The sequence below is a fragment of the Sceloporus occidentalis genome, unplaced genomic scaffold, assembly GCF_023333645.1.
Source record: "Sceloporus occidentalis isolate IW3139 unplaced genomic scaffold, rSceOcc1.0.p SCAF_64, whole genome shotgun sequence".
Classification (NCBI taxonomy): Eukaryota; Metazoa; Chordata; class Lepidosauria; order Squamata; family Phrynosomatidae; genus Sceloporus; species Sceloporus occidentalis.
This window is the reverse complement of record NW_028317044.1, coordinates 448,283-474,247: the sequence shown is the minus strand read 5'-3', so window position 1 is coordinate 474,247 and position 25,965 is coordinate 448,283. Positions and strand designations below refer to the sequence as shown.

The 25,965-nt window shown below is 46.8% G+C and overlaps 1 protein-coding gene across 2 annotated transcripts in view; it reads right to left on the bottom strand.

The window, feature by feature from the left end:
- The window catches only part of LOC149287031 (uncharacterized), a 149,283-nt gene that overhangs the window by 121,486 nt on the left and 1,832 nt on the right, over positions 1-25,965 (bottom strand). For both annotated transcript variants that reach the window (XR_016277532.1, XM_089493473.1), the window contains exon 2: positions 10,055-10,151. The gene's annotated coding sequence lies outside the window, so the exon portion shown is untranslated. The remainder of the gene's footprint in view (positions 1-10,054; positions 10,152-25,965) is intronic.

Here is a 25,965-nt window from a genome sequence, read left to right as displayed (position 1 = left end):
TATCCTCTCTTCCATCACTTTCACAACAGTGAAGGTTGGGGGTTCCCATGTAAGTGATGCAGTGACTCCACTCCAGGTTTTAGTGAGCTTTAAGAGTCTGTCACCAGCAGCAAGAGGCCAAGAGAAGACACCAATGCATAGCTGGGTCTTGTTGTTGTTGTTTGCCCTTCCCCACACAACCTGCGCCTGTATTTTCCCTTGCCGCCGCCACCGGCCGCATCTTCCCTGACAGAGAACCACGACCCGGGGGGAAAAAGATGAGGTTTTTATAGCTCTCTGCAGTATGCAGTTAATAACTCTCAAAGGCTATAGATCCAGGCTGCGCCGGGGGAGGCGGAGAGAGGGGGTCCTGGAATAATTCACTGTAAAATATGACTTTTCATTTATCACGCTGACACATAATAAATACTTTCCTAGTGAAGTCTGGGAACAAGGAGAGAGGGGGAGAAAGGGAGGAACAATCCCAGGCCAAAGCCCATACATTGGGGTGGGGACAGTCCCCCAAAAGGTGCCTGTTTCATGGCCCTCAATGCCCTCCAGAAAACCCAGGGTGCTTTTTGAGCAAAGGAGGAATCACCCTTCTTGCAATCACTCAGAAGAAAACCCCATAATAGATTATAAGGTTGCTAGAAGCTGGAAATGACTTGAAGGCGAACAACTGTAGTCAGGGCTAGCAATAAGACTGGTGTTTCCGCAGAAGTCAAGTCTACTCCATTCAGTTGCAGCAGCCAAAAACACCAGCCCCGACCGACTCAAGTGAGAACATAACATCCATCAACCACCAGATAAAACCGTGGCTTCTGATCGACCGCTGGGGTTCTTCCTGTCAGGAGCGGTGGAGATTTATTTGGCTGGGATTTATAAGAAGCTTTGGAAAGGATTACAGGGTTTGGTCATGCAGTCGTCTCAAGGGCAGCATCACAAAAAAGTGTGGAAGCATATTAAACTCATAGTTGGCAGACAAAAGCAAACAGGAGGAGGGATGGAAGCCACGAAACTAGAACTGAGGTCTCAAGTTTGCAAACTGCTGTCCATGCTGATCTGGTTTCAAACGCAGTCCGGCAGGTTTGGGTTTTGGACTGGGACACTGGGAGACCAAGGCTGAAATGCCCCCTTGGCCATGGAAATTTGGAAACCCACCAAAAGACTTTGGGCAAGTTCCACTCTCTCAGCCTCAGAAGTAGGCAAAGACAACCCCCCCCCTCAAGAAATCTTGCCAAGAACATCTCAGGCCAGGGTCACCTTAGACTAGTCTCCATAAGCTGGACATGATTTGAAAGCACACAAAACAAGGAGGTCCAGTGGGTAACCTTGAGCAGGTTGCCAGGAGCACTTGGCACACATACAGAACATGGCTGCTCCATTAGAGTCTTGAGACATGTTCAGATGAGCTCAGTTTGAGAGCCTGCATTGCCTCCTTTGGGCAGAATGGACTTGAGAGAGAAAGGGAGTTCCCTTTGCCCTATGGGAAGGCCAGTCCTAGCATCAGTGTGTGACTGTCAGTGTCCAGACCATCCAGCCTCTGTTCAAAAACCTCCAAAGAAGGAGATTCCACCAACCTCTGAGGCAGCAGCACCTTCCACTGTTGAACAGCTCTTAGGAAGTTCTTCCTAATCTTTAGGTGGAATCGCTTTTCTTTTCATTTCCATCCATTGCTCCGTGTCCAGGAAAACAAGCTTGCTCCATCCTCAACATGATGTCCTTTCAGAGATTTCCACATGGCTCTCATGTCACCCCTTAACCTTCTCTTCTCCAAGCTAAACATAGCCAGCTCTCTAAGTCTCTCCTCAGAGGGCTTTGTGGTTTCCAGAGCTTTCCCCATTTTGATCATTCTTCTTTGGACATGATCCATCTTGTCAACATCCCTTTTGAATTCTAGCGCCGAGAACCGGACACAATATTCCAAGTGAGGCCTGACTCATAGAGCTCCGGTGGTTTGCATCCATTGCTCTGTATCCTAGTCTCTGGAGTTGCAGAAAACAAGCTTGCTCCTTCTTCCATGTGACAAACTTTCAATGATGTCCGTCTGTATCTGGCCCATATCTGCACCGCTTGACATTAATATATCCCTATATGGCCGACCTGATATCAACATGTCCATATAGAGACTGCCTGGTCTCCATATCAGCCCCACCGAAGGTCTGGATCTGGCCCACTTGGATGATCCTGATGGCAGTGCTTGCTTCCCCATTGAGAAATCTGGTGGTGGTTCTTGCTTGATTCATTCCCATCCGCCTCCGTACTGAAAGGCCATGGGTCTCCTCTCCTGAGACTTGGCCCCAATAGTTCACCTTCTGTTCTGAACCTTCTGGATGCTGCACCTTCACTTCCAGAAGAAGTCACAACGCTTCCCCCTTCTTTTCAGTGGAGCTATTTCGGGATCTCGATATCCAATTCACTAATGGTTCGTGAAAAAACTAAAAACCACCCTGTCACTTCCACATATATATTTTTTGTTAATTAAAATTGGGTTTGTTTAGAGGAGGGAGGGGGGTCGCATTGCATTCTGGGAACCCTGCCAAGCAAAACCGCAACAAGCAGCAATTAAAGGAAATTAGCATCAGCGCATCCCAAATTATATGAATGGGTGGCTCTGAATGCAAGAGGTTTTCCTCTTCGGTCTTCTCTTCGTGCTCAGATTGTAAGGGATAAAAAGCCCTGATACGGGATTTGAGAGAGCTCAAAATTGGGGGGCTAACGTTTAATTGCAAAAGTGCTAAGGCTGGAGAGGAGGAGGAGGAGGAGGAAAGAGGGACCAGAATTGGTGGCATTACCACAATCTTTTCTTGGAAGACGTGGATTTTGGTGGCATCTAGTGGCTCCCATGTCATTGGGGCAGCCATTCTCTTCTAACCTGGATGCTGGACCTGTTTAGTAAAGATAACTTAGTACCTTGGACAGCCTAACTAACCTCCAGGCATCGGATTCCCTTCTGAAGCTAAACAGTGTCAGCCCTGGTTAATACTGGGATGAGAGACCGCCAAGCAATACCAGGTACCCTAGGCTCCATTTGAGAGGAAGAACACTGGCAAAATCATCTGTACGTATTCCTTGCCTAAGAAAACCCCATGAGGTTCATGGAGTTGACATAAATCAACACACAACTTGAAGGGACATATATGCATACACACATAAGGCACCAGATCTCATGTAATCTTGGAAACTAAGCCTGGCCAGCCCTGGTTAGTACTTGGATGGAAACCACCGAGGGATACTAGGGCTTGCAGACCATACTTCAGAGGAAGGAACTGGCCAAACCATCTGTGAGCAGTCCTTACCTAAGGAAACCCTAGGAAAAATCCGCCATGAGTCAACAAGGAACATGAAGGCACACATCGCAATGCCTCCAAAGGCACCACATTTCCCATCTGATTGTGGGTGCTAAGAAGAGTCAGGCCTGGTTAGTACTTCGATGGGAGACGTCCAAGGTACTTGAGGCTCTATTTCAGAGGAAGGGATTGGCAAAAACATCTGTGAGATTCCTTCCCAATGAGATCCATGGGGTCACCATAAGCTGATGGGTGACTTGAAGGCACATTTGTGCACACCTAAATACCCCAAAGGCACTGGATTCTCTCTGGCCTTGGAAAGTAAGCAGGGTAGGAAAATGGTAAAAGTTGCAGTTCTGGAGTTTTGCGAGATATTTAGACTTCTTTGTCTGCGGCCACAACAAACTACAAATCCCAGGATTCCACAGCATAGAACCATGCTATTAAAGCATTGTCGAACTGCATCAGTTCTAACTGTGGGTGCAGCCAAAGTCTGGACTTGGGGTCATCCTATATTCACCCCTGTTTTGCACTGCATTGCCAGCTGTATTCTTCTCATCTCTGGCAAGCCAAGCAATGTTGGGTCAATGGCCCCCATGCCAACAGAGCAACAAAGAGCTTGGGAAAGTTCCTTTTCTGGTGAGAACTCCCAGAATCCCCCAGTCAGCATACTTTTCTTGAGCCAGACAGCAGCAGCTTGACCGAAGCCCCTCCATAAGCGACAGTCTCATTAAGGTGTTCGAAACTGCTGGAATGGACAGATAAAGCCGAGAGAAGAATGGGAGTTGTGGAAGATCAGGCAGATAAATTGACTCCTTTTGTAACTGTCTGGGATGAGATCGGCTGTTGTTATAATCCCCCAGAGTGCAATACATCTTCCTATAAGCGATGGTATTCTTCCTTGTTTGTTTCTCAAAGTTATATGCCATCTTCCTGCCCCCGAATGGCACTCAAGGTGGAGAACGCTGGCACTATTCAAATAAAACCAAATGCAATTAAAGAGCAAACCAGGCTTTTAGAGAAAGGGAGGAAAAACAATTTTGAAAGGAAGCAGTATAACTTCTCTCTGTTGAAATCCAGTTTAGATGCCAAAGGACTGGCTGGATAAAAAGCTAGGAGTTCCACAGTCTGTGCTGCAGCTGCATGGCTATTCCTTGACCGAAATGCAACATCAACACCTTGGATGTCGATAAAATCGGGGATGGATTCCCTGCCCCACTGAACTGGGGCCCACCAGCCACTGCTTTCCAAAGCAACATCTTCTTTTTTAAAGTCTTCAGTCTTTCCATGCCTTTGGACATGGAGGCTTCCTGCAGGGGTGGCAACAGCCTTTTTCTCTCCCTCTCAGCAGAAACATGCCAATCTCTTGCAAGACATGGACTCACCATGGAGACCCAGAGGGGTGGTTAAAAAAAGACACCTTGATCCCTGCAAGTTATTTCTCTGCCGTCCTTCAACCTACAGCTGCTTCAGCAGATAAATGAAACGGCGTATTCCCCCAGGAGACATCATCCACAAAACACCGGGGGAAGAAAACAGAGGGGACAATAACCTCCCGTGTCCTTATCAACAGGCAGCCGCTGCAAAAGGATGCATGCTTACATGCGCCATTCTTCTGGGGATGAAAGAATATTTGTCGTTATTCATTCCCTGCCCCCCCCCCCCCAACATTTGGAAACCCCATTCAGGAATAGCAATGCAAAGAACATTCTCAGTTCTCCATTCGCTGGTAAAATATGGATTTCCTGGCAGTTACTAAGTCAGGAAGAATTGCAGAGTGGTAAGAGTTTTGTCCAACATTTCCCCAGTGTTTGCATGTACTGAAGCCTTCCAGGAGAATTATATTCTGCATCTTCAGGCAGTTGTGCCATTCCCCACATGCCATTCTCCACTTGCTAAGACTATAAAATCACATGCAAGGGCATTCCTGTTACTGTTTGCTTTTGAGTGCCACTTTTGAAGCAAAGATGGAGTATCAATAAAGGTGATAAAAAGAAAGATAACAAAGATGATGATCAATAAATAGAATGGTTGAAATTCAATAAGCGGCCTTACTTGGGCAGGAAATTGGACTAAGTCGTTCTGTTCAACTTGTATGCTGAATATATCATGGGAAAAGCAGATTTAGACTCATAAGAAGGACAAGCGAAGATCAGAAGATGGATCATCAGCCTAAGATATGCAGACAACACAATATTAGTAGCGCAAAACATCACAGAGTTGGGGAAATTAATTAAGGAAAGTCTACGATTAGCAAAGGCAGGACTAATGCTAAACCTAAAGGAAGCAAAATATAATGGCCACAGAGGAGCTACATAAAGCCAACCTGGATAACAAGGAAACCGAAATAGTCCAAGAGTTCCCATACCTTCCATACCAAGAAGGAGATGGGAGTTAAGAAACCATAAGAAGATGAGGCATGGGAAGGGCAGCCATTTTGAAGCACCGACGTTAGAATTGCCCAGGCCATTGTGCGCCCCATCGCTATGTGCGGATGTGAGAGATGGACAGTGGAGAAAGCGGATACAAAGAGAATAAACTCATTTGATGGAGGAAAGTGCTGAGGAGACCATAGATGGCTAAAAAGGCAAACAAATGGATCCTTGAACAGATCGAGCCTGAAATCTCCTTGGAAGCCAAGATGACTAAACTGAGATTGCGTACTTAAGCCCCATCATGAAAAGAAAGGATTCATTGGAAAAGGCAATAATGCTAGGAAAGGTGGAGGGAAGTAGAAAGGAAGGAAGACTGCATGCAAGATGGATGGACTCAATCAGGAAGGCCATGGGAATGGATTTTCAGGACCTGGTTGAGTTCAAGGGAGCTTGGAGGTGCCTCATCCACAGGGTTGCCATGAGTTGGGGCAACCCAAGGGCAGCTGACAACAAAATTGTGCAGTGTCTGTATTCACTTCGTGGCCATCAAGATATTGCAACATAACGGGAAGCTGTAGGGCAACGGTAGCCAGTGGAAGGACTGGTGTGCAATGGGCACCGATGAGCATCAGGAAGGTTCTCCAATGTGCATCAGGATGCCATCTTGGAAGTGCCAGAGCACAACAGGAGAGCTCTATGCACATCAGATCCAACCATGTCACAGACTTTCGGTCCTTGTCCTGTTTATGTGTCCTCACCGCATCCCACTCCCAAACAGCTGCTCCCCTAAATAAGCAGAGACCCTGTTCTGAAACAAAGCTCAGGCAGAAATTAGGGATGTGGAGGCAAGACTTATAAGCATGACCCTTTCCTGACTCCTCTCTGTCTTGGGGAGGAAAAATTGCCCTCCAGCCAAACAACGGCCCCCGCCTTTCCCCATTCCTGCCATGCTTCAATGCTACGCCTCCGAGAGTGATTCCCCGGCTCTTGGAGATTTGAAAGGGGTGATAAATGCACCAGCGGCTGGCAAGGAGATGTGGGGAATGGAGCAGCTGACAAAACCTTAATTAGTCCTGCGCCAGACCTGCTGAGCAAAAGCCATTTCTGCCGCTTGGGGCTCCGGGTAATCTGCTCAGGTTAGAATAAACATTTATTTAGAGGTGGAGGTGAGGGCTTCCAGTCAGGCAGTGTCTCTTCAGAGTGGCTCTGGGTGGGCAACATCACAAAACACACACAAACACACACAGGAAACCTGGCAGGGCTGGCACATGCGTCCTCCCTCCCCGGCTGGCACCAAGGCCTTGTCAACACCATTAAAATACTCCTCATTCCAATGGGTGAAAATGCAATCCAGCCACACCTGATTTGCAAGAGTTTGGGCCTTTTGTCCATCTCCCTGAAAACTCCTTAAACCCCAGGCTTTTTGTGGGACTGCGCATTTTTGAACATGAAGCCACCCACCTGCTTTGCGTGGATCCGCATTTTCAGAAGAGGGACAGAGAGCAGAGGCGCACAGATGTGAATATGCACAAGATAGTAAAGATAATGAAACACCAATGTGAATGTGTGAAAATCTGCAACAATTTGCATAATAGACTTATGTGTGGAGTAGTCCCAAGCGGCATCGGGTTGTTCCTTTAGATCACAGAGCAAACTGAGCATGGAGAAACTGGGCTCTTTTGGCTGAGAAACCCAGAGACTGTGGAGGGACCACTGTGCTTTTAAACACTGTCAATAGTTTAATTCTGTTTAAATGTTGACCTGTGTATGGTTTTAGTGGTGTTGTTTTTGTTTCACACTGTAAGCAGCAGAGGCTGGTGGTTCCCACGTCAAGTGGGCTAAGTCAGAAATGTGCAGATTTGCACAATCGCACCTTGGAACGCAACTTTCAGAGTCCCCTTTGGGGCGCTGGAGCTAAAGTGGGGGCTCATCTGAAGGAGATCCATCTCACCCCAATGGAAGGAAGCGGCTTCAGCCCTCACAGGCCAAGACCTGGATGCATTTTTCATGGCCACCTCTTTTAAATAAAAAGCTGCATTTGTGCACATGATTAATTGCTCCGCACCAGGAACCCTCTTTTTTTATGGGTCCTGTAAAACATAAATGATTTTTAATGCAGCCGAGCGAGCGGCGCTCCTTCCCGGTCTCCCCTTTAAACTATTAATCCTGGAGCAGAGAAGATGTGCCATTTGTCACTGCTTGGTTATTATTAGGTGCAATGCCACATGATATACATGAGCTATTTATTAAAATGCTGGCTGGTTCTTTCATCACAAAAGATGCTCAGATGAAAATCAGCCGTGGGCTGAAGGCAGGTTAAAGGGGATTAAACCCTGAGGCAACGGAGACCTGTGTGGCTCCTATTCGCACAATCTTCCCACTTGAAAAAGGGTTGTTACACATCAAACAAGGTTGGCTTTTGCAACTCTGACCAGTGTTTTTCTTATCGTTTCCCCAATAATGAAAATGTTCCACAGTCTGCTCAAGAAACCAGGCTGCTGTTCAAAATCCAGAAAGAAATGAAACTGGGATCAGGGAGAAATGCACACAGTCCATTCACCCTCTTTTACCCTTTCGAAGCAATGCACAAACAGTCCTCATCCCTCAAAATTTGGATTTAATGCCAATCCCTGGCCAATTTGGAATCCTTCCTTTCTGGAAGTAGCATTTGGCCATGCTGGCTGCAAGGATTCTGGATGCTGTAGTCCACCAAACAGCGTTGCCAGATGTAAGAGAGAAGGAGGTTGCCTTGCCCATCATCCAAAGCTCCGGGGCCTCTTTCAAAGGCCGACCAAGGGCACGCGGAGCGGAGGGACGGGGGATCGCTGTCGTGCGGCACAGAGGTGGAGGGACCTCCCTGAAGGGCAAACAGGACTAATAAACCCTTCCTAATTCTTCCAGAGGAACTAGGCCTGACCTTATCTATATGCAAATTCCAGCCGTTTCCCTCTCTCCTTTGAGGTAGGACACGGCTGGTTGAAATGCTGCCGATAACAGTCGACAATTTGCATTTTGCTTCAGAACCTCTTGAAAGTTTGCCTTTGCTCCTGATGACTTCTGCCTTTGCTGAAACCTTGCCAACACGCTGATATTTCAAAGTCTCTGAGAACATAAAAACCTAAATCCTATATTGGAGGGAGGGGGATTGCACAGAGTAAGCCTCCCCAGGCAGACCTTGAGGGACGGACAAGCCTTGCGTCCAATGGCAACCCTGCGCAAGTGAATTTGCAACCCAGTGTGTATGCACACTGTCCCGTGTCTGTCTCCATGTGCTTCCATGTGAATCGCCATGCGCAATGGAGAGCTGGTTTCCGTACCGATCTTGGACAAGTCTCATTCTCTCAGCCTCAGGGGAAGACAAAAGCACCCCTCCTCTGAACAACCGTACCCTGTGATAGGGCTGCCTTAGGATTGCCATAGGTCAAAAATAGGAGTGCATCAGTTGGCTGAATCAACAGGACCAAAGTGCCTTAGATGGAGTAAAGTCACAATAGCACTCTTTTCTGCTTTGGTCAAGCCTCCCCTGGAATACTGTGTCCACTTCTGATCACAACAAACAAGAGTAGATAAGCTGAAGCATGTCCAGAGGAAGGAAACCAAAATAGTGGAAGGCCTGGAAACACCAAGTCCTATGAGGAGCTGGTTCTGTTTAGTCTGTAGAAGAGATGTTAAGAAGTGATGTGATGACCATGTTTAAATATTGAAGGGGATGTCCTATTGAACATGGAGCAAGCTTGTTTTCTGCTGCTCCAGAGAATAGGACCCGGAGCAATGGGTGCAAACTACAAGAAAGGAGATTCTACTTTAACACTAGGAAGAACTTCTTGGTGGTAAATGATGTTCAAGAGTGGAATACACTGCCTTGACAAGCAGAGTCTCCTTCTTTGAAGGCTTTTAAACAAAGGCAGGATGGTCATCTGGCACAGAAAGGGCTTGGATTGTGTCTTCCTCCATGGCCAAAGGGAGTTGGACTGAATGGCCCTTGGGGTCTCTTCCAACTCTATGAGCCTATGATTCTTTGAACAACATGTACAATGACCCCACAAGACAGATGTGCCTCCATGTAACACATGCTCAACTGTTCCTCTGCAGTCTTAAACTGAATGTTAGATGTACAAGCTGGATATGCAAACATGAGTGTATCCTTCACTTGGCCAGTGCAGTTCCCAAGCTAGATCTCTTTGTCTTTCCTAAGCACATAATGATCTATGTGTGGTGATGAAAGGCATGTGGGAAAGAGGGAAAACACATCTCTTGCCTCAGCATCACATGATCCCATAATTAATGCAAATTTTTCTACTAACCAGTAACTATTGTGAAGTAAAGTGACAAAAGGCTTAGCATAAAAGGTTGAAATCGCAAATGGAGAACTGGTTTCAAACAGAAAACACGGATGCTTGGACTCCTTACCTCTCTGGCTTCGATGAAACAATTGTGCGGAGAAGCAGACAGCTTTCTTTCAAAAGATGAGCTTTGATGTCTCCTCGAATGCAGATCTGCCTTAATGCTAAAATAATGAAGAGAGAAAAATGAATATGAATCTGCTTTCTTAGTTCTGTTGGAAGGGAAATGTTAATTTATGCTCCCAATATTGCTTTAGAGCGCCTTGATGGATGACGTGAAAAGCGGAGGCTTTGTTACCTGTCTGGACTTTCTTCTTTTTAAAGACAAAAAAATTAATAATCAGACACTTAACTGAGAAACTGGGGGAGAATTAGTCTCATCTTGTGCAATGATCTGTGAAATGAGGGATAGAAGGATGGCTAGAGGAATAAAGGAATTAATATAGGGATAGATAGATAGATAGATAGATAGATAGATAGATAGATAGATGGGAGGGAGGGAGGGAGGGAGATGGATGGGAGGGAGGGAGGGAGGGAGGGAGGGAGATAGATAGATAGATAGATAGATAGATAGATAGATAGATAGATAGATAGATAGATAGATGAATGGTGAATAGATGGGTGGCTGATAGATCAATGGGGATAGATAGATGGCTAGATGAAGACATAGATAAGGTTGATGGGTGGATAGACAGATAGCTAGATGAGGAGATAGATTAAGGGTTAAGGGATTGATAGTGGGTGGATAGATAGATACATAATAGATACATGACAGATGGATGGATGGATAGATAGAAGCCACCAAAAGCAAAGGTGCCATTAGAGTTTATCAGACAAGGGAAATTGGAAGTATAATCCGGTGGCAATCTGAACGCAATCATGTGGTTTCACGTTACTGCATGATAGACCGCCACACGCAAATTTGGGCAATGGCATGCTATTTTGGGGCAATGGGAAGCCAGTTCGAATGCAATGAGCATTCATGTAATTTGGCTAAACTAGCGACTTTAAGCGAATGCGTTCTGGCCCCACTTTCTTTTCATTTGAATTTAAGAGAAATTCCTCCCGTTTGAGAAACTCTTTCCTCTCAGTCACCAATGAAAAGAAAGTTTTGATGTTTGGAATATTTTAGATTTTGGAATTTAGGATAAAGGGAGACTCAGCCTGTCAGTCCCATGCATTTCAGTGGGCTTTCTTTTATCAGGAAGACCACTGCTTATTGGCAAAGGGAGGCCTAGGAAATCTGGAGGAGTCAAGGGTTGTAGATATAAACCTTGGGGTCAACACACCTGAACCACCTTTGGCTGAAACCATTGCTTCTTCTCAAATTTGCAGGGGAGACTGTTCTCCAGACACTGTCTGGACCACTTGCCTTTTGGTCAGTGACAGCAATGAAATATTCCATACCCTTCGACCATCATGATTTGGCCCAGTTAATCCTCTGCCGCCCCACTTTCCCAGCTGCTTTCAAACGTCCCAGTTTCTCTCTTCTCTCCTCCTCCTCCTCCTCCCAGTTTCCCTCTTTGTCCTCAGCTTGACTTCCATTGCAGCAACCCGAGTTCAAAGACTTTGCAGAAAGGCTTTTATAAACCTGCAAAACGATGCCCTACCGAAAAGCCAGAGAGAAGCAGCTGCGCCCGATGATGCCAGGGAAGCGGCCTAGCCCGCAAGCCATCCTCGCTTCTCCTCCAGCGTTGCCCTTTCCAAGGAGTCTCCCCCAGGAGAGCCCTTAATGCCTCTCCTTGTAAACCCTTCACAATGAGTCTGTTGCAGGAGATAAATATGAAAAGAACGCCAGTCCCTGGAGAATCTCCCTTCTGACAAGGCCATCAATAACCATCCACAGGCAAAGCAGAGAGATTACCTGCTGGATCTTGATTCAGCCAAAAAACAGCAACAGAAGAGAGGGATATTCAGACAGGGACAGAAATGAATTGAAGAGAAAGGGCCACTCAAGGCATTTTGCTGCCTGGGGCAAGACACGAAATGGTGTCCAGTCTCTCTCTCATTCCAGATACAGAAGCTGATGGGACTGAGATGGTTTCATCAGGGTTGGCTGGCTTAAACCAGGTTTAAACCTCAGAAACCAAGATAGGCTTTGCCTTAGGATCCCCATACGTTGGGAAAAGGCACACAACACCAGCGACAACATTCCCTAAAAGCACCGGATGCCCCCTGATTTTGAAAACTAAGCAGGGTCAGCCCTGGTTACTATTGGAGTGGGAGACCACCAAGGAACCCCGGATGCTGGAGGCTCTATTTCAGAGGAAGGTACTGGCAAAATCACCTGTAAGGAAACCCAGTGAGATTCATGGGTCCACAGGCGAAGTAAAGGCACACAGATGCTACCGGAGAGCTGTTAATGTTTGGCCACGATGCTGAGAAGGATTCTAGAACCCATCTGCCTGCCACAGTCACTACAAGTCCCATATTTGGGGGGTACTTTTTAGCCTTGGTTTTCAAGCTGACTTCTCATCAAGGAAAGGCAGAAAACACGAGAAGCCCCACATGTCTCTGGCGACCAAAGGCATGCCAGAAGCAGCTGCCTTTTGCTGGAAGACATGATGCAAGGGAACGGCCTTTGCTTTATCTCCTGCCAGTTTCTCCATTTCACCATCAATTTGCCCACTGCATTTTGCATCGTCCACGGCTCCTTTATACTTCATTGCAACCTCGAAGCCAGTTTGGGGAGGTCCTGTGTGCATCAGGCCGTCCATAACAAAATCCACCTCTGGGGCAATTGCGACCCAGGAACGCCAGCGCAGCTGCATCAGGTTAGTGTTATTTTCCACAAGGAAACTTCTGAAGAGACTCCTGGCCCCGGATTATGAGAGGCCTGTTAAATGAAGCATGCGTTCCCTGGCTGGTAATGGCTCGCTTCGCCTTGGTAGCAAGTAGGGCACACCGATTAATTAATACCCAATTGCTTTTGATGTTTTAATTGTCTCCAGCAAGGCTTGGCGGGCTCCGTGACTTTGGTAGGGACCCAAGGAAAGCCGTGTATCTTGCGATCTCCAAAGGCAATACGAGTTAATTGGTTTCTAATCAGTGAGCAATAATAACGAAGCACGAGGGCTCTTTGTCTTTTCACTTGTCTAACCGTAGATAATAAAGGCAGCTTCACTCCCGGAGGCAAGGAACACCTGTTCGGAGACATGGCGGGAGATGAAAATCCGGGGAAAGGAGGGAGGTGGGCGATGCTTAGGAGGCCTTCTCCAAGTGGAAAGGGAGGCTGAGAAGCATGGCTCCTCCAACGGAGATCTTGGGCCTCAATCAAAATCTCTGAAGGAGAAGAGAAGTCCTGCAAATCTACCTCAACGTTTGCTCCAGGCAAAATGCTCACAGTGTCCACATATAGGCTTTATTCTGTGAACAACGTTAGGTTATTCTTCGGTTCTTGCCGTCTAAGGAACCTTTTTGGATCAATGCAGGGCTGACCTCAGAGATCTGGCTGTCTGAAGCAGAGCAGAAAAGCAACGGCTGAGATTGGTTGATTTGTTGTCGACGCTGTCTGCCTTCAAGTCATGTCCGACTTATGGCAACCCAAAGGGGGACCTTTCTTGGGGTTTTCTCGGCAAGGTTTCTACAGAGGAGGTTTGCTGTCGCCTTCCCCTGAGGCTGAGAGTGTGTGACTTGCAGAAGGTTACTCAATGGGTTTTGTGGCCAAGCAGGAATCAAACCCTGGTCCCCAAAGTCCAATATGCAAACCACTGCACTGCACTGGCTCCTGTCTTCTCTACTCCAAGCTAAACATAACCGACCCTTACTGGGACCAGTAGGAGGTAGGACTCTGATCCACTGGGAGAGCTGGGCCATTTGGACCCTTTCAGGCATGAAGGAGAAGAAAGAGAAAACAAGCCACCTTTTGAAAGTTCCTCTGAATTCATTAAGCCAATATATTATGCATGGTTTAAAAAGGACTAATAAGAGTTTTTCCGAGGGGGGAGAGGAGGGAGATTTGGGGAAACGGAGGGGTGGAAATGAGTCCTCTCCTGAACTAATTCTTTTGCCAAATCAGCCGTTTCCTTCTATCGCGCCACTTCCATTTGTCACTTCCCTGTCCTTTGTTGCTAACCTTTTTTTAAAGCATTTCAATCTTTTTGCCTGGTGCGATCAGCTCTTGTCCAGCCTTGAGCACATTTGCCTTGTCTTTGAATTTTATCTTTCGCTTCCCCCCCCCCTCCTTTTTTTAATAATTAAAACCCAGCTCCAAATTAGGTCACCGGATAAAACCATTTTTAATGTCTCTCGGAAGAATTCAAGTCGGTGCAAGCAACTGGCCTTAGAGAAACGTAGGGCTGCAAGGAACCCAGCAGTCATCGACTCCAACCCACAGCTCCTGTCTCTCTACAGAAGAGGATTTTGCAGGGAGAGCAATGCCTTAGGAAGGAGCGCCAAGAGCCAAAATCCCCCCTTTCCCACATTTGTGGTTGCGTGCCTTCAAACCATTTCCAGTTTATGGCAATCTTACGATTCTTGGCAATGTTTGTTCAGAGATGAATTTGCCTTTGCTTTCCTTTGAGGCTGAGAGAGTGGGATTTACCCAAGGTCATCCAATGGGTTTCTGTGGCTGAGCAAAGATTCAAACCCTGGTCTGCAGAGTCCAATGCTCAAACTGTTGCATCATGCTGCTTCTATATATCTGTTCTATGTACAGCTGAGCCATTGTTAGTGATAATGTAACCATCGCTACGTCAACTTTCTACCCATAATTCCCCTTTGCCCTCGCTATCAACGATCCATCCCACCTACCCTCCACATCCCCATATACTATACATATGTGAAGTATAGAATAATACTCAATGCATCTGATGAAGTGGAGCAATGCCACACCATCAGATATACACACAGATGTAGGATGTGGGACACCTGGCTTGGTAGCAGTACATGCATCTAGGAGTCTAGCAGACCACAAGCTGAACGTGAGCCACCAATGTGATGCGGCAGCTAAGCACCCAAAGAGTGTTTTGGGGCTCCATGTGGCTCACAGGGGCCACATACAGCCCACATGTGGCCTGAACCAATTTCCCCCCATCTGTACACCTAAACCACAAAGACCCAACTCTCTCTGCAAACCCACAAATCCAGACAGCAACAGCCTTTTCCAAATTTCAGTGCGGCCGACACCGGCGGTAATTGTTTAATATCTCGTCTGCTCCTCAGTCCTTTTATCTCGGAGTCCCCTGCTGCAATTCATTGAAAGAGCCGGCTTTTCTCTGCCTTCATTTCTCTGCATGTGTACTTGAAAACGCTTTCATTGTCAGCTGAGATACTTGCCGCTAATTGATGCTTATTATTCCTTTTGAGACTGTAATTGCTTTTTTCCTTTCGGAAACTTAAAATTGCCTTGGTCGGCTCCCCTCATCAGTTTGGCTGCCTTTCCAGGACCTTCGCAGGAACTTTCTACGCTTCAAAACGGCAAGTTCTTCCTTCCTTCCCAGGTTTGGTTGCAGAAAGGCATGCCAATGCGCCACTGAAGGGCCTCACTCCATTTCTATGGCCAGAGAATCTGGAGCAGGAATGGGATGACCAGAAATGTTCTAGTTATCCTCAATGAATACAAATATTAAGCCAGGAAAGCTGTTTGTTGCCAGAGTCTGCACAAAGTGTTAAGAAAGTGTACTGGAGAGATATGGCTGGTGGTGGTTTGGATCTTCAAAGAGGGTAAATGGCTGTAATGGTGGGCTTAGTTCTATGTTTGCCAACCCAGCGTTTGATACCGACACGGCCTCTAAATATATGCATATATTGATACAGAAACATATACAAGATCTAATCACAAAGACAGTCATGCCTGGCTTTGAACAGTCAGGCGCATAGACGTAGGATCAGACCAGGCAGAGCTTTTGTAGGCCCAAGAGCTTCCTCCTTGGCTACCTGACTTCTGCCATGCTGCCTGGCGCAAGAGTGCCATATACCCATCTTGCTTGGATAATGCAATTCCTTGGCCACTAGACACAGACTTTCTATCTGCAATACAACGATATGTTCCCTGTTGACAGTCAATGATTCCTTGTAACAATAAATAAAACAGCCTTTGAGCTTTCTGGAACATCTGTTTCCTTTTCCGTGAGATGCGCATACATTTCAGGTTTCTTGGGCACTCTGTTATCTGTGGGTTGGTGCATCCTCGCCAAGTTGAGTCTGGATCGTAAAGAGGCCACCCAAAATGCTAGGTTTTGACTTCTAAATATATGTATATATTGATACAGAAACATAGACAAGATCTTCAGAGACTTTGGAGAGGCACTTATGACCCATAAAGCTCTACAAGGCTGTGGTCCAGGTTATCTGAAGGCCCAGCTCTCTCTGCATGAACTTGCCCAGGTTTTAGGATCTTAAGCAGTGGCTGTTTTCTGTCCAAGCACCTTCCCATTCAGACTTGGTGGGAATTTGGAAAGTAGGGCTGTTTCTGGGTTCTCTGGATCTCTGTCTCCAAGGAAGTCAGATGGGCTCCTCCTTACCATCCTTCGGTTGACAAGCCCAAGCTTTCCTCTTCCTTCCAAGCTTTTAGAAACCAGCTCCAAGAGGTTTTCATTGTGTGCCATTCTAGTGGTTTTCATGTGTCACCTTTTGAACAGATTTGTTCATGGCATTTTTAGGAATCACTTTCCAGACATTTTCCCTTATGTCTTTGGATGTGCTCTTATCTACATTGGCTTTAATTCACATCTGCTGCCCTGAGTCCAAGTAAACACAAGAAGAGTGGCACCTTTACCATTCGGACTAAACTCCGTGCGGATTCGCAGAGGAGCCGCCATCCTCCTTGCGTTTCCCTTGTCGCTCGACTGGCCCAAGGAGGCTGCCATGTCAACGTGCGGCAAGGTAAGAGCGACAACCAACAGCATTTTCTAATTAACGGAATGACTAACAGAGCGCAACGCCACCAAACCAGAGCCAAAGAAAACCAACCATGTTTGCCTAATTAAAAAAGAAAAGGGGGGTGGGGAGCAAAACACAATCAATAATTAAAATTTGTTTGTACTATTCCACCCGGGCCGCTCTGCCACTTCGGCTGAAAACTCAGCGGGGATGAAAGCGTGTGCGGCTCTTTCAAAGTAAACAGAGGATGACGGGGCTGCCATGTTTATTAGGCTCTGTAGAAATGGGTTTTCCCCCACCAGACCTGCCAATTCCTACTCTTTGAAAAGGAGACAGGAACACCGGTAGATGGAGTCAGGCACAGCCTTCCTTCTCAATTCCAGCTCACGTTTCATTTGCACTTCAGACACGCAACCAGCTTTTGCTCGGGTGCAACTACAGGCCTAAATATCTTCAAGGCACCGGTCCTCTCTGATCTTGGAAGCTAAGCAGGGTCAGCCCTGGTTAGCCCTTGGACGGAAGAGCACCAGGCTGTAGGCTCTACTTCAGAGGAAGGCACTGGCAAAACAAGGATTCCTTGCCTATGAAAAATCCATGGCCTCACCATATGTCAATAGGCAACTTGAAGGCACAAAACAAAGACCCCAAAACCCCTGAAGGCACCAGATCCTGTCTGAGCCTGAAAGCGAAGCAGGGTCAGCCCTGGTTAGTATTTGGGTAGGAGAATTCCAAGGAATCCCATGCGCTGCAGTCAATATTTCAGAGGAAGGAACTGGCCAAACCACCTCTGAGTGCCTCTTTCCTGAGAAAAGCCTAGCAAATTCATGGAGGTGACTAAATCCACAGGTGACTTGGAGGCATCTATGTAAAGGAAACTATAAGAGAGGTTAAATGAGAGCCGTGTCGCTCCCAAATAAGCATTCTGCTCCCCAATGGACCAAAGCCAGAGTCAGTTCTTCAGCTATTTGGTTGCAGGATGAAAGGGAGGTTCTAGTTCTAGCAGAAGCATTGGGATTCATCGGATGTATACTAGCCAATATCCTCCATCAAACGGAGAGTAAATTCACACTCGTGGAGTCTGTGTCTGGGGTGTGTGTGTTGTCTAATCCATGTCCTGTTCAGGACACAGGTAGCAAAGGCATTGCTGTCTTTCCCGATCCAAGGTGAGAAGGAGATGGGACTGACATGGGACCCACCAGCCACAATTCGTGTCAAGCCAACAGACCGTTTCATATTCAGGCACTGAGTTCCAAAGTTGAAGCACTTAATACTTTCAGGCTTTGCAAAGGTCATGGTCAAGGGCAGAACAAGCTGAGCATCAGTCCTCCAAACATGGTTCAGGCCTGGATCTCTCCGTGGCAGAAAAGCCCCGAACGTCTCCTCCTCCTGGGGGACTGAGTTTATTCCTGGCTGGTGAATCTCTTGAAAATTAGGTACCAGGCCTGGAAGCAGAGATCCCTCAGGCCCAGCCTTGGAAACATTCGACTGCCTCGGACATCTCTTTAAAACGTGTTTCTGGAGCGAGGGCATTCCTGTGGGAGGGTCAGGAACTGACTACCATGCGCCAACAACAACAACAACCCACAGCAGAGATAATCGGCAGCATCTGTCTAAAGGCACAGAAATGTCATTTGAAGGAGACTATGGATCCAAATGGCTTCCATGTGGGATGGTATCCGTCTTCTCTTGTGGCTCCCATGACAGTGGGATGGGGAAGCCATGCCAGACTTCAAACCAAGGTTTAAAGGAGGTCTCCAAGGGGCTGGCAGTGGTTATGCTGCCCACTGAGATGAGAGGGACCACCGGTTCCCCCCACTTTTCCAAACCATCATCATCACCATCGTCCTTCTTCTCGGGGCCAAGATTCTCCATTGCAGTTATGTTTCCTAGCATAAATCTCTGCATGTTGTCACGCACCAATTGTGTTGCCCATCCCTTGCGTTGGACATCAGCATTGTTCAGTCCTGGGCCCAATGCTATTCAACATCTTTATCAATGATGTAGACGAAGGAATAGAGGGCATGCTTATGAAAGCTACAGATGACACCAAATCAGGAGGAGTAGCAAATGCCCCAGAGAGGATGAGGTTTTGCGAATGTACAGAACTTTCCCTTCTGGCTGCAGCCAAAAAGAAGCCTGAACTAGCAGCTATAGTAAGACATGTCCTAAATCCACAAAACAGCAATACCTTTATTGGGACAACCAAATGGCAAAAACACATGTTGCAAGCTTTCAAAGCTCTGCTGACTTCTTCCTCCGGCAAAGGTGTTGAAACTCAAACTGAAGACAACATGACGATGGAGGAGTCGTAGGTTTACATCTTGCTTTCATTAAGTGGGATATCTATGTAGGTAGAAACCATTCCTCCTCCTTTGCCATTTAGGTCTGGGAGATATCCCAGGTTCTGGGCACCATTTGGATCGATGGCAGAGTCGGATCTACCCAAGGTCCTCTAGCCAACAGTAAGCTCTAGGTCCATCATGCCTTTTCCAACCCGTCCATAATTATCTGCAACCTTTGTCTCTGAGAGAGGAAGACAAGCACCAAAGGGCTCCTGGATCACTCCTCATTATCTTTTCTTTGGCGTGTTATCCGGCCTGGCTTTGAAATCTCACCACTCTCCTCTCTCATTTCATTTCTGTTTACGGAGGTGGGTTTCTATCTGCCAAGGCAGCCAACAATGGCCTTCCAGGTCCTTCAAGATCAGCCGCTGAAGAGATGGATTAATCGGTGCCAGAGAAACCAGCTGAAAGTATCCATGAGGTGGAAGCGATGCAGAGGAGAGATGGAGAAAGCCTGTTAAAATGGAACGATGGACTCAGCCATGGAAACCCATTGGGTGACCTTGGGCAAGTCACACTCTCTCAGCCTAAAGGAAAGGCAATGGGAAAACCCTTTCTGAACCGATCTTGCCAAGAAAACCCCACGACGGCTTCACTTTAGGGTCGCCATAAGTTGGAAACGACTTAAAGAAGACACACAACAACAGCAAAATAAGAGTTTGTTCCTGTGTTTTTGGAAACATGAGTTTATCGCTAGCCATTAACTTGTCATCCACCTGGGTTGGGTTGCATAGTACAGGTAGATAGAGGCTTGTTGTGGTTCTTTCACAGGTCACACCGGCTCATATTCTGTTTCTTAAACCATCCCCCCCTCCTAAGTATTTATTCTCTATGGAGAGGAAAGAAGGAAGGAAACCAGGACAAAATGCACCTCTGGGGTCACAATCCCCCAAGTTTCCAAGTTTTAAGGAACTCATTAATCCTACCTTTCCTAACTGGGGCCCATCTGCATATTGCTTTCATATATGCATTTTAAAAGGCGGCCCCTGACCCAGAGTGGCAGAGAGGTTTTGCAAACCCCAAGCGGTGCATTTTTCTAATGGGAAACATCAATCCAAGTGAGGTAGCCCTGCAGAAAGAAGCCTTCGTTTAATCATCGGCTGAAGGGGGAAAAAGAGAGAGAGAAAGCGGGGGGCTAATTTTAGACAAAAGCTCCACTCCTTTGAGCAGACGCCCATGCTTTGGTAATTTTCGCAGGCGGTGGTTCTCTCCAATGCTCCATGCGTTTTGTGGGGGGACGGCAGTGGGGGGTGCCGGGAGCCCGAGCAGAAAGATCAATCTCGCTGTTTTCCACATCAGATTTCAGGCCTGGCATTAATTACAAGGAAAGATGGAGGGAATGTTGTGGGCAGAGAGAGACAAATTGTCAGAAGCGTAGAACCCCCCAAAGGCCATCCAATCCAGCCCCATTCCGCCATGCAGGAATACATAGGATCCTAGAGTTGGAAGGGATCCCCAAACACCATGCAGTCCAGCCCTATTTTGCCATGCAGGAATATGCAACTCCCAATATAGGGCCATAGTAACAAGAATTCAAACACAATGCAGAGTGGATGCCTCCTAGACTTGGGGGTACAGCTGAAGATAGGAAACGGGGCTGAAAAGATTGAGTTTGCTTGTTCTCACGGCTTTAAACTTTTTCCATCTGTGGCCATGCGGGAGGGGCCCCTTTTTGTGCGTGCAAAAGAAATGGCTCAGATCCACCGCCTTTTTCTCCTCCTTGATAAATAGTCCACTTCAGCTCCACTGACACTTACATTTATTCCAGGAAATATCTGATTTAACCCTACAGCTGCATTATGTCCTCCATATATATCTATAAATGCAGACTATCTGATAAGAACACCAATAAATGTTGTCTCCCGGTGGCTTTTGGCTTCTGGGTGACCTCTACCTCTCCCCTGATCATTTTCATCTAAATACATTTTTATTTTCTGCTGTGTAAATGCTGCAGTTTCTTCAGGCATGGAAAGAGAAGCTGTTATATAGTCCTGGGAAGAAGACTCACGTTCCCTGGCCCTTGGGAATATAGAGCATTGCAGGGGCCCAAATATCCATTGCCCAGGAGGGTTCTCTCTTAGCTCAAGAAATGCAAGAGGGACCAAAGATAGCATTGCTCTGGACCTGCCCCCCAGGATCTGCTGCCTGAGGCGGGCGCCTCGCTCGGCCTGATGTCCTCTCATTACAACCAATGAGAGAAAACAAAGAACAATAACATGGATTTTTATTAGTGGGGTTTTTTTTCCCCCTTGGAAGGGGGACCAGATCTCCAACCAAAGTTTAAAGAGATGACAAGCCCAGGTTAGCTTTGTTTTGGGATGTGGGCTGGAGGATCAGACTGGGGATTCTGGGTGGCGCAGTCCTCAAAAGCAATGTCCCCAGCGCAATGGTGCACCCAAGGCCAGGAGGTTTTTCTCAGAAGCTATGAAAAACCTAAGCAAAACTCTTGTTTAGAGTCCAAATGAAAACAAGGACTTCAATGCCTCCCTCCTCGGCTGCATTGGGGTTTTGCAAAGGTAAAATGAAATAAAGGCGAAATCACACCGCCGACGCCGACCCCCCTCCCTTCTGCCCCATTGGACCCTATTTTAATTATCAACTCCAGTCGATTTTCGGTGGCGCAATTTCTGAGCCTCCAGCAGGGCCCTGCAGACGCTCTTTCATCTCGCTCCGGCTTATTGGGGAAATAAGCTGTATTAAACATCTTTAATCCTGCTTTGGATGCGCTACCTTTGATCACCTTCGAATCCTGCGCACCTAAGACAGGCCCAGATAGCTCCCCGTTCAAGCAACTTAATTAAACAGCTCCTTTTCTTGACCAGGAGGCGAGCCTCTTCTCCCCTTCCTCTTATCAGCCCCAAAAGCCTCGCTTGCTGGAAGCAGGGAGCTGAATTCGCTTCCAGGTCCAGGATTTCAAGGCGTGGGCAGGTTCGTGGTTTAGAGGCTACAGAAAAGCCTATCACTGCATAGACCATGAATAGCCGTGGAAGGCTCTTAAAGGCATGGAATGCCAATACATTTGATAGTCCTGATGAGAAATCTGTATTTGGGACAAATAGAATGGGGAGAAACAAAATGGTTCCCCGTTGGCAAAAGGGCCAGGCAAGGATGCGCCCTTTCGCCCTATCTGTTCAACTTGCTTGCAGAAAACATCATACAAAGAGCAGGGTTGTATGAAAACATCATACGAAGAAGAAGGCAGAGTAAAGATAGGGGAAGGAACATCAACCATCTTAGATACTGCAATCGACACCATATTACCAGTGGAAAACAGAATGGACTTCACTAAGAGAAAACAGTATGAACTAACAGAAAACATCATGGGCTTCATTAGCAGAAAACATCATGGACTTCACTAGTAGGAAACACGAACTTCATTAGCAGAAAACATGGATTCCACTAGCAGAAAAGTCACAGATTTCATTAGCAGAAAAGATCGTGGAATTGGAACAATTACTAAGGAAGGCTAAGGAAGAAAGTGCAATGCCTTAGAGCTGAACATAAAGAAAACAAAAACAGTGACCATGGAGGACCTACAAGATCTAACCTAGATACTTAGGAAATCGAAATAGTTAAAGATTTCCCATACCTAGTTTCAAACCTTGATCAGAATAGAGAGTGCATCCAAGAAATAAGAAGATGATTGGGGATGAAGGAACTAAAAAGAGTAAAGATATGCAACTGGACACCAAGGTCAGAATAATCCAAGCCATGGTATGTCCTATTACTATGTATAGATGCAAAAGATGGACACCAAAGAAGAAAGTCAACTAATCCGAAACGTGGTTCTGGGGAAGAGTGCTGAGGATGCCTTCGATGGCCAAGAAGACAAAGAAATGGGCCCTTGAACAGATCAAGCCTGAAATCTCCCTGGAAGAAGCCAAGATGATCAAGTTGAGGCTCTTGTGCTTTGGACACATCCTAAGAAGACAGGACTCATTGGAAAAGGCAATATTGCTAGAAAAGGTGGAAGTAAACAGAAAGAGAGTAAAACCACATACAAGATGGATAGACTCAATTGGAGAGGTCACAGGAATTGATCTACAGGACCGGAGCAGAGCTTTGTAGGAAAGGGGCTCTTGGAGACGTCTCCTCCATGGAGTCGCCATGAATTGGGGCTGACTTGAAGGCAATTAACAACAAGAAGTAGGTTCATATGGGCAGATAAGGTCTGTCAAGTAGTCTCTGGACCTAAGTCATATTGTCCTTATGGTTTTGGATCCCAATCCCTAGCAATTAAAAGGGATTCCAGGCCCGAACCATAGGTTTTAACCCTCCCTCTGTTGTGCCACAAGAAAAAGGCATTGATCTTTTCCCTCCAAATTCGTTACAAATACAATTAAAGATTAGCTGAGGAAAACCAGCTTTCCGCAGCGAGAATCTATCTCCTTACAGCCAAGAGTCCCACAGGGGAGCAAAGTGTAACCTTTGGGTTGCTTGAAGCAGAGAAGGAGAAAGAAAGAAAGAAAGAAAGAAAGAAAGAAAGAAAGAAAGAAAGAAAGAGCCTCCCCCCCCCCCAAAAGGACTCTTTTGCCTAAACGCCGGTCTGCTAAAAGTCTCCAGGAACAGCTCATTTTATACCAGGAGTGTTTGGGTGAATTATTACACATTCATTTTAGCTTCCAAAGGTGTTGAAATGAAATCTCCAGCCCTGACAGATGGGAGAAGGAAAGTAATCAAAACACGGCTCACCTCCACATACCAATGAGCAAACATCAGAAACAACGGATCAAGATATTTACTTTTTATATATATATATATATATACACACACACACATCAACACAGAGAGAGAGAGAGAGAGAGGTTTCTGGGAATAATCGAATAAGGATGATCTTCAGACCCAGCCAGCAGGAAGTTCTTGTTTCTCCATCAGAAATGGACAGAGAAGGGGTGGATTCTCCGTCTCTAAGGAGCTTGGACCCACATCTTTCAGGCGTACTTCAACTGGGGATTCCTGCATGGCAGAATGGGTTTGGGGTTGGGTTGCCCCTTGGGGTCCCTAGATAGCAGAGCTGATGTTGAGGGATGCTGGGAGTTGTGCTCCAGCGACAATGCATTGGATGGCCTAACTCTGCTGTTCAGCATAAGGATCATGCAGCACAATCAACGTAGAACTGCATGGGGAGATTCATGCCACGTGACGTGCGTCAGATGCTGGGTCTTGTCCAAGGTTGGCATTTTTGATGGCGCTCCTCTCAGACTCGACCTGTCGGCTTCTTTTGCAGCAGCCGACGTTCTGGAAGTCACACCTGGCACCCAAAGACTTTGCAGTTCTGCTCCAGTGTCTTGGACGGAAGGGGAGACCGTGCTTCTGCATCCAATTCTGCCGCAGACATCTGGCAGTTGGGAGATAAAGGGAGCCCCTGGGCCAAGGGGCTTTCCTTCTGGGCTGCCCTGGTCCGCCATTGTTTCTCCTTGGGAACTCAGCTGTGGCATTAAAACAAGTTCTCTGGATGGACACTCCCAGGCACATCTTTAGGAAAAGACCTTCTCTTCCATCAGGCCATTGCATCGCCTTCCACTTAACCTCCTCTTCTCCAGCTCTCTAAGCTGCTCCTCATAAGTCTTGATGGTTTCTGGACCTTCCACCATTTTGATTACCCTCCTCTGGACATGCTCCAGCTTCTCAACATCCCTCTTGAGTTGTACTGACCAGAACTGGACGCAGTATTATTATTCCAAGTGAGGCCTGGCCAAAGCAGAAGAGAGTGGGATGATGACATCCCTCGACCTGTCCTCCTATTGATCTTGCCTAGGATCACGTTGGCTTTTTACGTTGCTGCATCACATTGCTGGCTCATGTTCAGCCTGCGGTCTACATCTGTTGCACTCTCCCCACAGGCATAGCATGGCTCACGGCTGCTTTTATTGCACGAATGCCAGTCCGGCTGTGAAATATCTGGCTCTGAGATGCATGGCTTGGCATGGCTGGTGGGAAACTCCAAGGGTTTCATCTTTGGTCCAATCCACACTGCAGAAATAATCCAGTTTGACACCACTTTAACTTCCCTGGCTCTATGCTAGGCAACTCTGGGGACTGTAGTTTGGTTAGACATTTAGCTCCGATGCCACAATAAACTTCTTTAAATATCTGTTTAGTGCATGCTGCCCATACATTTGGTTCCTGAATCGTGCCCATTTGGGCACACATTTGTATAAATGTTCTTTATAAGACTCTTCCCAAGGAAAGACAGCAAAGATATCCATGGTGCATTTCCCCGCTATAAGCATTTTCCAAATGCAGCCCATGAAGATGCGTGCCTTTCCTTTCCTTGGAACAATGGGATGACAAAAGATACAAAACGGGTGAGAACTCAGTGCATTTCTTTCCCATCTTGAAGCGCAAGGGTGGCGCATGGAGGGCATATCTGGAACCAGAGGCTCCCAATGACAGCCAAACTGTTCACAGAGCCTCTCTAGGACAGCTGGACAACTTCTCCTCGGTCGGCTTTTTCTGCCTTTAAACCTAAATACAATTCTGTAATAACAGCCCTCTTAACAATGTTCCATTTGCCACACGCGTTGTGGGATATTAATCCTATTAACCGGAGCTCATCCTGCTGGCAAAACAAAAGAGTCTATCCAACGGCTTGTTTTCTCGGAAAGAAAGAAGGAAAGGAGGAGAGGCAAAGGAGGAGAGAAAAGAGATAGGGGGCTTTGGAGAAATGTGGGGCCCTGTAGCCTCTGTTGCCAACTAATTGCTTAACATGGCTTCCCTGCAGCTTCCACCGCAAACTCTATTATCACCTATAGGGTCTCATGCACAGCTCCCCGATAAGAGGCCATTTATCAAATTAAACATTAAGGATTGC